Here is a 15,138-nt window from a genome sequence, read left to right as displayed (position 1 = left end):
ATAGAAAATGAAATCTGCTTGCAAACCTGGCTCCTGGCTTCAGGTGTTCATTAAATTCTCCTGCAGTGCCTCCACAGGAAAAAAAGAAGCACTACATGGTTCCTTTTGAAATCAGTGAGTTGTTTGTGTCATGCATGGGCATGCCAATTCCTCCAGAGAGATAAAGTCCTTTGTAGCTACCCTTTGCTCCAGGTAATTGATGGAAGTCTCTAATGAGGGATGTAACTCTATTAACTTATTAAAGGGGTTGTACCAGAATTACAAGTTAGGCCATATCCACAGGAAAGGGTATAACTTGCTGATCGGTGGGAGCATCAGTGTGGAGATCCCCACCAATCCTGAGAATGGGGGTGCTGTATCTCCCTGTTCTTGTCACTCCAGGGATGCCTCTCTTACCCGCAGTGATATCAAACTGAATGGAGCGCTAACCAAGCATGTGTAGTTGTCACTCCACTCACTTCAAATGGGCTGACAGAAATACCCAAATGCTTTTGCTTTGCTATCTCTTGCACTCATATTGAAAATTCATGGATCAGCAGCGGCCTTGCTCGACCGTCACTCTATTCAGTTTCCTCCTCACTGCAGGGATACAATAAGCACCTGTGGATAGGAATAACTTGTATTTCAGATACATCCCTTTAATAATTCATTTTCAAAATCAGACAACCTTTGTAAGGGCTTATTCAGACCGGCATATATCTGTCGGATTTTCCCGCCTGGCCGATGCACGCTGTCTCTCTCTCTCACCACTGTTTGCAATGGAAGGGGCAAGATGGGGCAGGGCTAAGAAGGCCCCAGATGCCAAGACACCCGCACGGCTCCCTGCGATCTCATTGCGGGGGGCCATACGGGACCCCCAAACATCGTTGGGGGGTTTAAATGTCACTGTCAGATTTGACAGCGGCATTTAGAGGGTTAACAGCTCTGATGAGCAGCGTGGCTTATTGGAGCTGTTGCCGCTGGGTGTTGGCTGTAAGAAACAGTCTGCAATGTATGGAGGGAGATCGCCGCGCGATCTCCCTTCATACATGTCCTGCAGCTGCAGGATTTAAAAACACGATAAACCAGTCACTAAGGGACTAGACTAAACATAATCCATAATGCAAATGTGAACTGAGTTTAAGGATAGTTTTACACGGGACGACTGAATGGAGAAGCATAAATCTGCATACGAGTACTAAACGCAAAACGATTGATATTTTTTAATCAAGACTATTTGCAAAGATGCTACCATTTTTAATTTAAGTAGATTGAAGCTATAAAGTAATGAATGTGCAAAAAGTCTACCTGCCCTGTAGTATCAATAATGATTGTGAGTAGAGATGAGCGAGCATACTCGCTAAAGACAATTGCTCGAGCGAGCATTGACCTTAGCGAGTACCTGCCCGCTCGAGAGAAAAGGTTCGGCTGCCGGCGCGGGTGACGGGTGAGTTGTGGCAGTGAGCGGGGGGAGAGAGGGAGAGAGAGATCTCCCCTCCGTTCCTCCCCGCTCTCCCCCGCCGCTCTCTGCCCGCCGCCGTCAGCCAAACCTTTTCTCTCGAGCGGGCAGGTACTCGCTAAGGGCAATGCTTGATCAAGCAACTGCCCTTAGCGAGTATGCTCGCTCATCACTAATTGTGAGCCCTTTAAATGTTGCAAAGCTGCATTGTCCAAATGCCTAAGGCACAAGATTAGTCAGCATTTCTATGTATATTATTGTATTTTGCTGCATTTCATGGCACTTGAACCACCTGTATTTACTGTAGAACGCTGAAAGCATCAGTATTTAAAGGCAAGGGTGCATTTCCTATTATACATTCATGTTCATGCATGTTCTTGGCCTAGTATAACATCAGCTCTGTGAAGCTGATTTGTTATTTTGTTGCAATTTTCTACGTGCAACTTTGACCATTTCATCCATAACTTAGACCAGGAAATGGGAAATAATTTTAGATAGAGTGCTGAGAATTGGTAAAGGCCTGCCAGTTCCCTATCCACAAATTAGAAACAGGATCTGGGCCTCAGGTTTGGAAGGCATTCAGGAACAGGAAACAAAACTCAGCCAGGCATCAGTCTCACAGCTGTCAGGAGCCTTAATGTGGAGATTTGAATGATCAAGTGCTGCCATCTGGAGCTCAGAATAATCATTACCGAAGAATGGCAAGCAGTTTTCCAGCAATTGGTTTTCCCACAAAAATATTTAGTTTTCTTTTCTTTCCTGTTTGTTTTTGTTTTGTTTTGTGTGTTTTACAACATTTTTGTTGGTTTGGTTGAACTTTATATATTAGATTTACTTTTTGTTTCTTTGCCTGTCAAAGCGTACAACATATGATTCTGTTATATTCTGATGTTCATACAACATTCTCTAATCATATTTATACATGAGTTCTGTAAAAGTAATGAGGTAACGTTGTAAAGCTATTAGTACACTTTTCAGTGCGCATGTATAAAAATTGACTTTAGGGCCCATGCCTGTCTGTATTATGGCTCAATGAAAAAAAAAAGTTTTGGTACCATGTTAGCCATTGAAGGCAATGGTCTGCCGGCACCCCTGAATTGTCTTTCAGGGAAGGGCTTTACATATAAGCCCTTTCCTAAAAAAACTGAATTTTAGTGTAAAACAATAATAATAATGCACGCATTGTCTTCAATGGAGCTGCAGCTACTGCCGGCGGCTCGATTGAAGACAATGGTCTTCCGGCACCCCCGAATTGCTTTTCAGGGAAGGACTTTAAATATAAGCCCTTCCCTGAAAAACAACAATTTTAGTGTTAAAAAAAAACTTAGCTATCCACCGCTGCCATCTCCCCGTGGGGATGAAGAACACATCTGCTGCATTTGGCAGATGTTTTCTTCATTGCTGCAGGGAATAAAGAATTCCCCGCTGCACCTGCCACATCTGTGACAGATGCAGCAAAGGAATTCTTCATCCCTGCAGGGAATAAAGAATTCCCTACTTCAGCCATCACAGATGACAGCTGCGGTAGCTTTCTTCATGAATTCATGAATGGGTGAGTGAGTGCTGCCTCTGATTAGATGAGTGCTGGAACCAATCAGAGGCAGCTCTCAGTTGTCATTCAATAGCTGAGAGCTGCCTCTGATTGGTCACAGTGCTCAATCAATCAGAGGCAGCCCATTCAGCAGGCGGGGACTTTAAATCCCCGCCTGCTGATTACTCCTCACAGCAGTGCAGGAGAAGAGCCAGCTGGACGCGGCTGAGCCCCGGCAGCTGAAGATAGGTGAGTATAGATTTTTTAAATTTTTTATCACCATTTTTTCTTGTTTTTCAGGGAAGGGTTTATATTTAAAGCCCTTCCCTGAAAAACAATTACTGGATGCAGACAGCTTGATCCGCTGCTGCAGCTGTCATCTTTGACAGCTGTGGTAAGGAATTCTTTATTCCCTGCAGAGATGAGGAATTCCTTTGCTGCATCTGTCACAGATGTGGCAGGTGCAGCAGGGAATTCTTTATCCCCGCAACAGCCGTGGCTCTATTGAAGACAATGCGTGCATTTCCTATTGTGCTCACATGTCCTATCTTTACAGGCACACACCTGTAAAACACGGACATGTGAACACACCATAGGGAATGCATTGCTTGTAATAGATGCGTGTTTTTGTGCATGCGTGCGTCTGAAGCCACCCTTAGCTCAAGCAGCCAAGTCTCCCTCCTCCATCTTCTCCTTCAGTTGTAAAGAACTGTATTAGGGCACCCAAAGACTTCTATGGAGCAGTTTCCATCAGGTGATATATTTCCTCCATAGTTCTCTGGCTCCTTTAACCCCTTAGTGACGGAGCTTTTTTTTTCCATTTTCGTTTTTTCCTCCTCCCTTAAAAAATTGTAACTCCTTTATTTTTTCATCAATCTAGCTGTATCAGGACTTGTTTTTTGCGGGACGAGTTTCATTTTTCAATGGTATTATTTAAAGTACCATATTATGTACTGAAAAACATTTAAAAAGTTCTAAGTGGAGAGAAATGGAAAAAAACAAACAACATTCCACCATCTTTCGGTGTGTCCTACAGCGCACAAACTGCAACAAAAATGACCTGATAAGTTTATTCTATGGGTCAGCATGATTACTATGATACCAAACTTACATAGCTGTACTACATGTATTTTTTTAAAGATATTTAAGTTTTCAAAATTATTTTCTGTCTCCATTTTCTGTGCCATAGCATCACATCATACAGTATTCTGACAGGCATGGCTTGATAGGCATACTGCCAAGACAGCCCTGGGGACTTTCAGAAGGCCCCCTGCAGCCATAACACCCGCACGGCTCCCCCGTTCTCACTGCAGGGGGGCTGTATGGGACCCAGGGGATTTAAATGCCCTGTGCAAAGCTTGTTCTATCATATCCAGTGTGTGTGTTGCTGTGGCGCTTGAAAGGTTAACAGTAATAAAATCATTGTCTGCCTTTAAATGTATCAGTCTGTCATGTCATGTGGTACAAATGAGGTTATAAATGGGTGTGTTTGAGAGCGGGAAGAGGTCTTCCATCTTGTTTGCGAGAGAGTGCTAACACAGAGTCACATGGAAGCACCTTCAGCTTCTATGTAGGTGAAGATGGAGGAAGAGGAGCGACATCCCGTAGTGTTTGGAGTGTGGATGTGAATGGAGTGAGTCCCGCCACCAGAGAGGGATAGAGTCCTACAAAAAGTTCTAAACAGGTACCAGTTCACACTATAGGCTTTTTCTGTGCGGCCGTCCATAGTTAGGATCACCACACAGAGGTACTTTACTGTGTCACACCCACGCGCCTGCCATGCAGGGTGTTTATTGTCTAACCCTTCCTGTCAATAATTGTCTGCCAGAGAGTCTGTGGAGTGACCCCTTCCTCCTCTGGAGAGCTCCAAATCCAGGACCGCTGACATACAGATAACAAGGACTGTAGGACCACAATCATCCTGTGTATCCTCCCTGCCTCTGAGCTATAGCCTGCTGACATTTTTAAGTGAGTTGTACCTGCATTACCTGTTATAACCTCCAGGACTTGACAAAGACCGTTTGTATATATGGTCGAAACGTTGTCTGTTTTGCATTGGGCACAATAAAGCTGCTGATTTGAAGAAATACCCCAGAGTGCTGTTCTGAATCTACTTTTCATAGAAGTCTATAAAGAGGAGATGATGGAGGAGGAAGATGTGGCTGCTGAAGCTAATGGTGAGGGATTTTTAACAGGTCTTTATTAATAATCATGAAAGACAATGAAACAAGTATTTGAGCGATATTACAAAACAAGTAATCATCAGATCATGGTCCATAGTGAATGTGTATATAACAGTTGAAGTCATTTGAGTAGTCTGACCTAAGATACACTGCAAAGTTTATACACAAATAGTGACAAATGAGCCTTGTCAGGAGAAACCATAGGCCGGAATTAGTATAATAAACTATATATAAGAATACTATCCGCAGGGGCGTAACTATAGAGGATGCAGGGGATGCAGTTGCACCCGGGCCCAGGAGCTTTAGGGGGCCCATAAGGCCTCTTTTCTCCATATAGGGAGCCCAGTACTATGAATAAAGCATTATAGTTGGGGGCCCTGTTACAGGTTTTGCATTGGGGCCCGGGAGCTTCAAGTTACGCCTCTGCTATCCAGGATATTCCCAAGGATATTATACCCCTCAAGGTGGTGAGGGATTTACTGTCCCACAGCTGCTGAAATCACATCTACACTGTTCAGTACTGCTATATAATGTCCTACATGATAAACTTATTTTTCTGTCTGTTACAGAGAGTCAGGCCTTAGTCAGACGGGCGTTTTTTCGCGCGATTTGCGGATCGCATGACGGATGCGCATCCGCAAATCGCGTGACCGGTGCGCGCAAGTCGCCCGCAAATCGCCCGAAAATCTGCTCCTAGCCGCGTTTCATTAGAAACGGGCCGGAGCTGTCCAGCGCATTGCATTCAATGGAGACGGCAATAGAGCCGACTCCATTTAAAGCAATGCGCTGCGGGCGAGCCCGGGATGAATTGTCGGTAAGGGCTTAAATATATAAGCCCTTCCCTGCAATGCATCCTAAAATGTGTTAAAATTAAAAAAAATTGTATACTCACCTTCTCCCAGCAGCCGGAGCTCCGCGCGGCCGTCCTGCAGTGGGTGTGAAGGGGGTGTGAGTCAGACCTGCCCCCTGATTGGCTCAGCGCTGAGAGACAGCAGTCACTCACCCATTCATGAATGGGTGTGTGAGTGTTTTCAGCCTCTGATTGGTCAGGGCTGTGACCAATCAGAGGCAGATCATTCAGCAGGCGGGGATTTTAAAGCCCTGCCGACTGAATAGTGCCAAGAAGCAGTTCAGGAGAACTGACAGCAGCCGCGGCTGGACTCCGGCTGCAGCGGAAAGGTGAGTATACAATTTTTTTTTATTTTAACACATTTTAGGATGAATTGCAGGGAAGGGCTTATATGTTTAACCCCTTCCCAACAATTCACCCCGCGCACGCCGGCAGCCCATTGCTTTCAATGGAGCGGCTGTATTGCCGCTCCATTGAATTCAATGGGCAAACATCGTTCTTCTCTGCCACAGCTGTTACAGCTGTGGCAGAGAAGAATGAATTGTCTTCTATATGTTCTCAATGGGGTCGGCGCTGCTGCCGCCGGCCCCATTGAGCGCATATACAGAAGAGAACAGGAATCGCAGATCGCAGATAGGTGCGATCTGCGATTTTTTGTTCTATAATTTATCGGACGAGCGCATAAAAAGCGCTCATATGTCCGATACCATTGCAAAGCAATGGTTTTATAAAATCGCCGGACGCATGCGCATGCGCAAATCGCGGCTAAAAACGCCCGTCTGACTAAGGCCTCAGTGAGAAGAAGCTGCTATTTTGTCCATGTGCAGTGTATAGTAGACATCACAGCAGCTACTCTCAACCCACCAGCTCAGAGAGAACTGAAAATTAGATATACAGCCTGCTGAACGAGAAAATGATGAAAATGCCACATAGAAGTCATATAATGGCCAGATATAGTGTTATTTCTCATGTATACACACATGACAGCTTGTTCTGAAAATTCACCTGGAAGAGTGGCCACACATTAGTTATCTGCGCGATTCTTTTTTTAGTTAAAGGGGTTGTCCCGCGGCAGCAAGTGGGTCTATACACTTCTGTATGGCCATATTAATGCACTTTGTAATGTACATTGTGCATTAATTATGAGCCATACAGAAGTTATAAGAAGTTTTTCACTTACCTGCTCCGTTGCTAGCGTCCTCGTTTCCATGGAGGCCGTCTAATTTTCGGCGTCTAATGGTCAAATTAGACGCGCTTGCGCAGTCCGGGTCTTCTTCTTTCCTCAATGGGGCCGCTCGTGCTGGATGCCGGCTCCTTGTAGCTCCGCCCCGTGCCGATTCCAGCCAATCAGGAGGCTGGAATTGGCAATGGACCGCACAGAAGCCCTGCGGTCCACCGAGGGTGAAGATCCCGGCGGCCATCTTCAGCAGGTAAGTAAGAAGTCACCGGAGCGCGGGGATTCAGGTAAGCACTCTCCGGTGTTCTTTTTTAACCCCTGCATCAGGGTTGTCTCACGCCGAACGGGGGGGGGGGGGGGGTTAAAAAAACAAAAAACGTTTCGGCGCGGGACAACCCCTTTAATATGTTTGCAATTTAAAGGCTACTGCATGGTATACAACAGAAAAGTAGTTAAACCATGGCAACCAAGTAACCTACAAGCTGAGCCTCCACGGAATATTGACTTAGTCCCTAATGAGAAATGTTATAACATAAGAATGAGCTGCGCTATGTGAGCGCTGCTTGTCTGTATACATGTAACTAGGTTTGGGTCACATTTCCAGAATAAGACAAACATTTAGTTTAGCCAATAAGTATTTTCTTACTTTGGGCTGTAACTACAGAGAGTTTTCAAATTCATTCCGGCTATTGGATTAAGTCAGCTGTAATATAATAACACAGAACAATGCGGACACAATTATGGGCAATTTTATTTCATTAATGAATGTAATTTACTTATCTTGTTGAACTTAAAGTGAACATACGCCCTCAAAAACTTTTTTTTCTGTCCAAAGAAACTTTGTGCTGATTTGTTTCTTAATATATCATTATGGTACAGTGGAGACATGACAGGTTGCCTTTAAACCTGCACCTTTTTTATGGCCTCAAATGGAACATATCACCTATTTTTAACTAATTAACCCTTTCCAATCCAATTTGTATCCTGGTTTTCCTAGGGGGCTTACCCTTTTTCTGCTGTTATACAACAGCGTTATATGCTGGCTAAAGCCAGTACTGCATGAGGTGACACGTTGGATAGGCTCCGACAGTAGAGAGGCTGGCAATATACAGTAAGAGAACCCTGACAGGCATCTTACAACATCGGAGCTATACAGCCTTAAATCATAATGTCTTCAGAGGTCAGACAGTGGATTGGAAAGGGTTAAAAGCAGAAAGATATTCCATTTTTCTAATATGTTTTTATTTTGTCTTTTCATGATTATATTGGAGCTGCTATTTTGCCTATGATGCAGTTAACCGCATTCAGAGATATACTTTACAGCAGAACTCATGGTCCATTCAAACAATTGACAGAAGCTGACTCATTGACTTCTAGGAGATAGTGTTGCGGGTATGCTGTGTTACATGTGTACAGATCATTGTGCAGGGAGGGGAGGAGGCGAGCCGTAACCATCACCTATTGTGAATGATGTATCCGGTTTCATGTATACATAGGTGTCACCTGTCATTATAATCTTGGTTCTGATGATAATGTAATGACTGTTGAAAAGTTTTCTCCACAGAACAGGAAGTGTCAGACTTTTATTTGGCGTAGTGATACCAATGACTGTAGGTGAAATGGAAAAAAGTATTTATTTTTTAAATATTTTTACATTTTTATTTTACTTTTACTTTTTAAAGCTCCACAAGAAAACTAGATCATGTGATCTTCTGATCACTGGTTATAATACACTAAAATACTTCTCTGTTGTAATGTATTATACTTAGGTTTACAAAAAAAGACTGCAGGGCCTTCATTAAAAGCCCTTTTAGGGCTCAGTCAGACGGGCGTTTTTATGTGCGCATGTTACTTGCGTTTGCGATCTGCATCTATCAAGAACCAATGCTTTTCAATGGCAACGGTCAGATGCCCGATATTTACCTGCGCACAAATATGTGCAGCGGGAAATATAGGGCAGCGGATTTAAAAATGCAAGTAACTGCGGCATCCGTCTTTTTTGGATGCTGAAACCCCTGAATACTGTCATTCAATAGCTGAGTGCTGCCTCTGATTGGTCACAGTGCTCAGCCAATTGGAGGCAACCCTTTCAGCAGGTGGGGATTTTAAATCCCTGCTTACTGAAAGCACTTCAGAGCAGAGCAGGGAGAAGACCCGGCTGGATGCGCCTGAGCCCCGGCAGCTGCAGAGAGGGGAGTATATATATATTTTTTCTTTTTTACACATTTTAGGGATGATTTTCAGGGAAGGGCTTATATTTAAAGCCCTTCCCCGAAAATCACTGTAGGGCTTGCTTGCAGCCCATTGCTTTTAATAGAGCTAGCTGTAGCGCCAGCTACATTGAATTCAATGGGACAGCATTGCGGTTCTCTGCCACAGTTGTGGCAGAGGATTTCTTCATCTCCGCGGGGAGTCCCCTTGTCACTGGACACTGTCACAGAGGATCACGATCTTCTCTATATGTCAATGAGGCCGCTACTGCTGCCGCTGGTCCGATTGACCACAGGTGAAGCCCCTGGATATCCGTGGGGAGTCCCCTTGTCACTGAACACTGTGACAGCATTGTCAGTGTCCAGTTACAAGGGGACTCCCCGCGGAGATGAAGAAATCCTCAGCTGTGGCAGAGGATCACGATCTTCTCTATGTCAATGGGGCCGCCGCTACTGCTGCCGGTCCAATTGACCAAAGGTGAATGCCCTGGATGTGACAGCATCCAGGGTTTCACATCCAAGGAATCCCCTACTGGGAATAGCGGGCAGCGCACTTTATGTGCGCACAAACGCAGCCAAGTCCTTTTTTTCAGCGTGACGCCCACTTCCGTCACGCAATTTTTTTGTGCGCTTGTGTTCTGCATACAAAAATTCGCACATAAAAATTCCCGTCTGACTGAGCCCTTACACAGGACAACTAGCGAGCACAGACGCACCAAACAGCCGTCCCAGATTTCATTCAGGAGTGATTATAACTCAGTGAATGGAGGCGAAGAGGGCCGGAGATCATTTTGCCCACCCACCTCCATTCACAATAAACAGGCAATTGTTCATAAATGAATGACTGCCTGTTTACACGGGCGAATTGTCATTTGATTTTTTTTGCCTGCAGAATCCGAATGAATTAACATTTGCCGTTTAGATTGCGCAAGTATCTACAGTGAACAATAAGTATTCAGATTCCTATGATCTAACAAGAATCTGATCAATAATCGTTTAGTGTAAAAGGGCCTTAAGCCCCTGACTACCACAACAACCCACTGATACCATGTAATCACACTGCAGGAGTGTCAACAGCGTGATAGGCCCTGTGTTAAACCCCTTAGATATTGCAGTTATTATTTATCATGACTAGAGATGAGCGAGCACCAAAATGCTCGGGTGCTCGTTACTCGGGACAAACTTTTCACGATGCTCGAGGGTTCGTTTCGAATAACGAACCCCATTGAAGTCAATGGGCGACCCAAGCATTTTTGTATTTCGCCGATGCTCGCTAAGGTTTTCATGTGTGAAAATCTGGGCAATTCAAGAAAGTGATGGGAACGACACAGCAACGGATAGGGCAGGCGAGGGGCTACATGTTGGGCTGCATCTCAAGTTCACAGGTCCTACTATAAAGCCACAATAGCGGCAAGAGTGGGTGCCCCCCCCTCCCAACAACTTTTACTTCTGAAAAGCCCTCATTAGCATGGCATACCTTAGCTAAGCACCACACTACCTCCAACAAAGCACAATCACTGCCTGCATGACACTCCGCTGCCACTTCTCCTGTGTTACATGCTGCCCAAACCCCCCCCCCCCCACGACCCAGTGTCCACAGCGCACACCAAACTGTCCCTGCCCAGCCTTCAGCTGCCCTCATGCCACGCCACACTCATGTCTATTTATAAGTGCGTCTGCCACAGGAAAAGCAGGCACACACTGCAGAGGGTTGGCATGGCTAGGCAGCGACCCCCCCATAAAAGGGGCGGGCCGATAGTCCACAATGCTGTACAGAAGCAATGAGAAATCCAATCCTGTGCCACCTCCATCTGGAGCTGCACACATGGGCATAGCAATGGGGAACCTATGTGCCACACACTATTCATTCTGTCAAGGTGTCTGCACGCCCCAGTCAGACCGCGGTTTTTATAAATAGTCACAGGCAGGTACAACTCCGCAATGGGAATTCCGTGTGCACCCACAGCATGGGTGGCTCCCTGGAACCCACCGGCGGTACATAAATATATCCCATTGCATTGCCCATCACAGCTGAGGTAATGTTGTGCCTAATGCAGGTGGGCTTCGGCCTACACTGCATGCCCCAGTCAGACTGGGGTTCTTTAGAAGTGGACACATGCAGTTACAACTCCGTGTGGACCGACAGCATGGGTGGGTGCCAGGAAGCCACCGGCGGTACATAAATATATCCCATTGCATTGCCCATCACAGCTGAGGTAATGTCATGCTTAATGCAGGTGGGCTTCGGCCCACACTGCATGCCCCAGTCAGACTGGGGTTCTTTAGAAGTGGACACATGCAGTTACAACTCTGTGTGGACCGACAGCATGGGTGGGTGCCAGGAAGCCACCGGCGGTGCATAAAAATATCCCATTGCATTGCCCAACACAGCTGAGGTAGTAATGTCGTGCTTAATGCAGGTGGGCTTCGGCCCACACTGCATGCCCCAGTCAGACTGGGGTTCTTTAGAAGTGGACAGATGTAGGTTAAACTCCGTGTGCACCTACAGCATGGGTGGCTCCCTGGAACCCACCGGCGGTACATAAAAATATCCCATTGCAGTGCCCATCACAGCTGAGGTAGTAATGTCATGTTTAATGCAGGTGGGCTTCGGCCCACACTGCATGCCCCAGTCAGACTGGGGTTCTTTAGAAGTGGACAGATGTAGGTTATACTCCGTGTGCACCTACAGCATGGGTGGCTCCCTGGAACCCACCGGCGGTACATAAAAATATCCCATTGCATTGCCCAACACAGCTGAGGTAGTAATGTTGTGCTTAATGCAGGTGGGCTTCGGCCCACACTGCATGCCCCAGTCAGACTGGGGTTCTTTAGAAGTGGACACAGATGCATTTACAACTCCCTGTGGACCCACAGCATGGGTGGGTGCCAGGAAGCCACTGGCGGTACATAAATATATCCCATTGCATTGCCCAACACAGCTGAGGTAGTAATGTCGTGCTTAATGCAGGTGGGCTTCGGCCCACACTGCATGCCCCAGTCAGACTGGGGTTCTTTAGAAGTGGACAGATGTAGGTTAAACTCCGTGTGCACCTACAGCATGGGTGGCTCCCTGGAACCCACCGGTGGTACATAAATATATCCCATTGCAGTGCCCTACTCAGCAGAACTAACGTCAGATACAATACAGGTGGGCTTCGGCCCACACTGCATGCCCCAGTCAGACTGGGGTTCTTTAGAAGTGGACAGATGTAGGTTAAACTCCGTGTGCACCTACAGCATGGGTGGCTCCCTGGAACCCACCAGTGGTACATAAATATATCCCATTGCAGTGCCCTACTCAGCAGAGCAAACGTCAGATACAATACAGGTGGGCTTTGGACCATACTGCATGCCCCAGTCAGACTGGTAATATGTACCTTAACAGTAACCTCGTTGGTGGTAATGTGGTGGTGACTGCGGACCTAGTAGCGCGGTTTTATGTAGTTGGTTTTCGGAATGTGGCCATGATTAAGTGGGCCGTGGTGGGGGGATGGTGGTGGTGCTCTCTTGTAGTGTCGTTAAAGGTGAAATTCTTGGACTGCCACCAGACGAACCAATGCAAAGGTATTTGCCAAGAATGTTTTCATTGTTGGAGGAGGGGGATGCTTTGGAGGCACTATGTGTCCTCTCCACGTGTCCGTGGTTATATGCACCTTAACAGTAACAGCGTTGGTGGGAAATGGCCTCGCCGCCATCATGTCTTTGTGAAGCCTCTGTTTCCACACCCCAGTGACATACCATTAGCTGCGGTATAGGCAGAGCCCAGAATTATTAACATTTCAGCGGTAGTATTAGGGACAGGCCCCACTAACATATCACTAGCAGCAGTATAGGGGGAGCGCAGTCTTAGTTCCATTTCAGTAATAGTAGCACTCAAGACAGGCCCCAGTAACAATTCCGAAGCAGCAGTATAGGAGGAGCGCAGTCTTAGTTCCATTTCAGTAATAGTAGCACTCAAGACAAGCCCCAGTAACAATTCCCATTGCAGCAGTTTAGGGAGATAACAGTCTCTTTCACATTTCAGTAGCTGCAGTATAGACAAGGCCCCAGTTACATTTATGTAGCAAAAGTGTAGGCCAACCCCACACACCTTTCTGTACCATGAGTGCAGGCGAAGAACATAGAAATTACAATGATTACACTGTAGGTGAGGGCCCAAAAAAATTGGTGTAGCAACAGTACTAATGTACCTCAGAAAAAATTGGCCATGCCCAACCAAGATGGCAGGTGAAACCCATTAATCGCTTTGGTTAATGTGGCTTAAGTGGTAACTAGGCCTGGAGGCAGCCCAGTTTAACGAAAAATTGGTTCAAGTTAAAGTTTCATCGCTTGTAAGAGCATTGAAACGTATAAAAATTGTTTGGAAAAATTATATGAGTGAGCCTTGTGGCCCAAAGAAAAATTGCTCGTTCGGCGTGATTACGTGAGGTTTCAGGAGGAGGAGCAGGAGGAGGAGGAGGAATATTATACACAGATTGATGAAGCAGAAATGTCACCGTTTTGGATGGTGATACAGAACGATGCTTCCATCCGCGGGTGCAGCCTACGTATTGCTTAGGTATCGCTGCTGTCCGCTGGTGGAGAAGAGAAGTCTGGGGAAATCCAGGCTTTGTTCATCTTGATGAGTGTAAGCCTGTCGGCACTGTCGGTTGACAGGCGTGTACGCTTATTTGTGATGATTCCCCCAGCCGCACTAAACACCCTCTCTGACAAGACGCTAGCCGCAGGACAAGCAAGCACCTCCAGGGCATACAGCGCGAGTTCAGGCCACGTGTCCAGCTTCGACACCCAGTAGTTGTAGGGGGCAGAGGCGTCACGGAGGACGGTCGTGTGATCGGCTATGTACTCCCTCACCATCCTTTTACAGTGCTCCCGCCGACTCAGCCTTGACTGGGGAGCGGTGACACAGTCTTGGTGGGGAGCCATAAAGCTGTCCAGGGCCTTAGAGAGTGTTGCACTGCCTGTGCTGAACATGCTGCTCGATCTCCGCACCTCCCCTGCTACCTGGCCCTCGGAACTGCGCCTTCTGCCACTAGCGCTGTCGGAGGGGAATTTTACCATCAGCTTGTCCGCCAGGGTCCTGTGGTAGAGCAACTCTCTCGAACCCCTTTCCTCTTCGGGAATGAGAGTGGAAAGGTTCTCCTTATACCGTGGGTCGAGCAGTGTGTACACCCAGTAATCCGTAGTGGCCAGAATGCGTGCAACACGAGGGTCACGAGAAAGGCATCCTAACATGAAGTCAGCCATGTGTGCCAGGGTACCTGTACGCAACACATGGCTGTCTTCACTAGGAAGATCACTTTCAGGATCCTCCTCCTCCTCCTCCTCCTCAGGCCATACACGCTGAAAGGATGACAGGCAAGCAGCATGGGTACCGTCAGCAGTGGGCCAAGCTGTCTCTTCCCCCTCCTCCTCATCCTCCTCATGCTCCTCCTCTTCCTCCTGAACACGCTGAGATATAGACAGGAGGGTGCTCTGACTATCCAGCGACATACTGTCTTCCCCCGCCTCCGTTTCCGAGCGCAAAGCATTTGCCTTTATGCTTTGCAGGGAACTTCTCAAGAGGCATAGCAGAGGAATGGTGATGCTAATGATTGCAGCATCGCCGCTCACCACCTGGGTAGACTCCTCAAACTTTCCAAGGACCTGGCAGATGTCTGCCAACCAGGCCCACTCTTCTGAAAATAATTGAGGAGGCTGACTCCCACTGCGCCGCCCATGTTGGAGTTGGTATTCCACTATAGCT

Source organism: Eleutherodactylus coqui, chromosome 3 (genome assembly GCF_035609145.1).
Source record: "Eleutherodactylus coqui strain aEleCoq1 chromosome 3, aEleCoq1.hap1, whole genome shotgun sequence".
Taxonomy (NCBI): domain Eukaryota; kingdom Metazoa; phylum Chordata; class Amphibia; order Anura; family Eleutherodactylidae; genus Eleutherodactylus; species Eleutherodactylus coqui.
Note: the sequence above shows the minus strand (reverse complement) of the source record.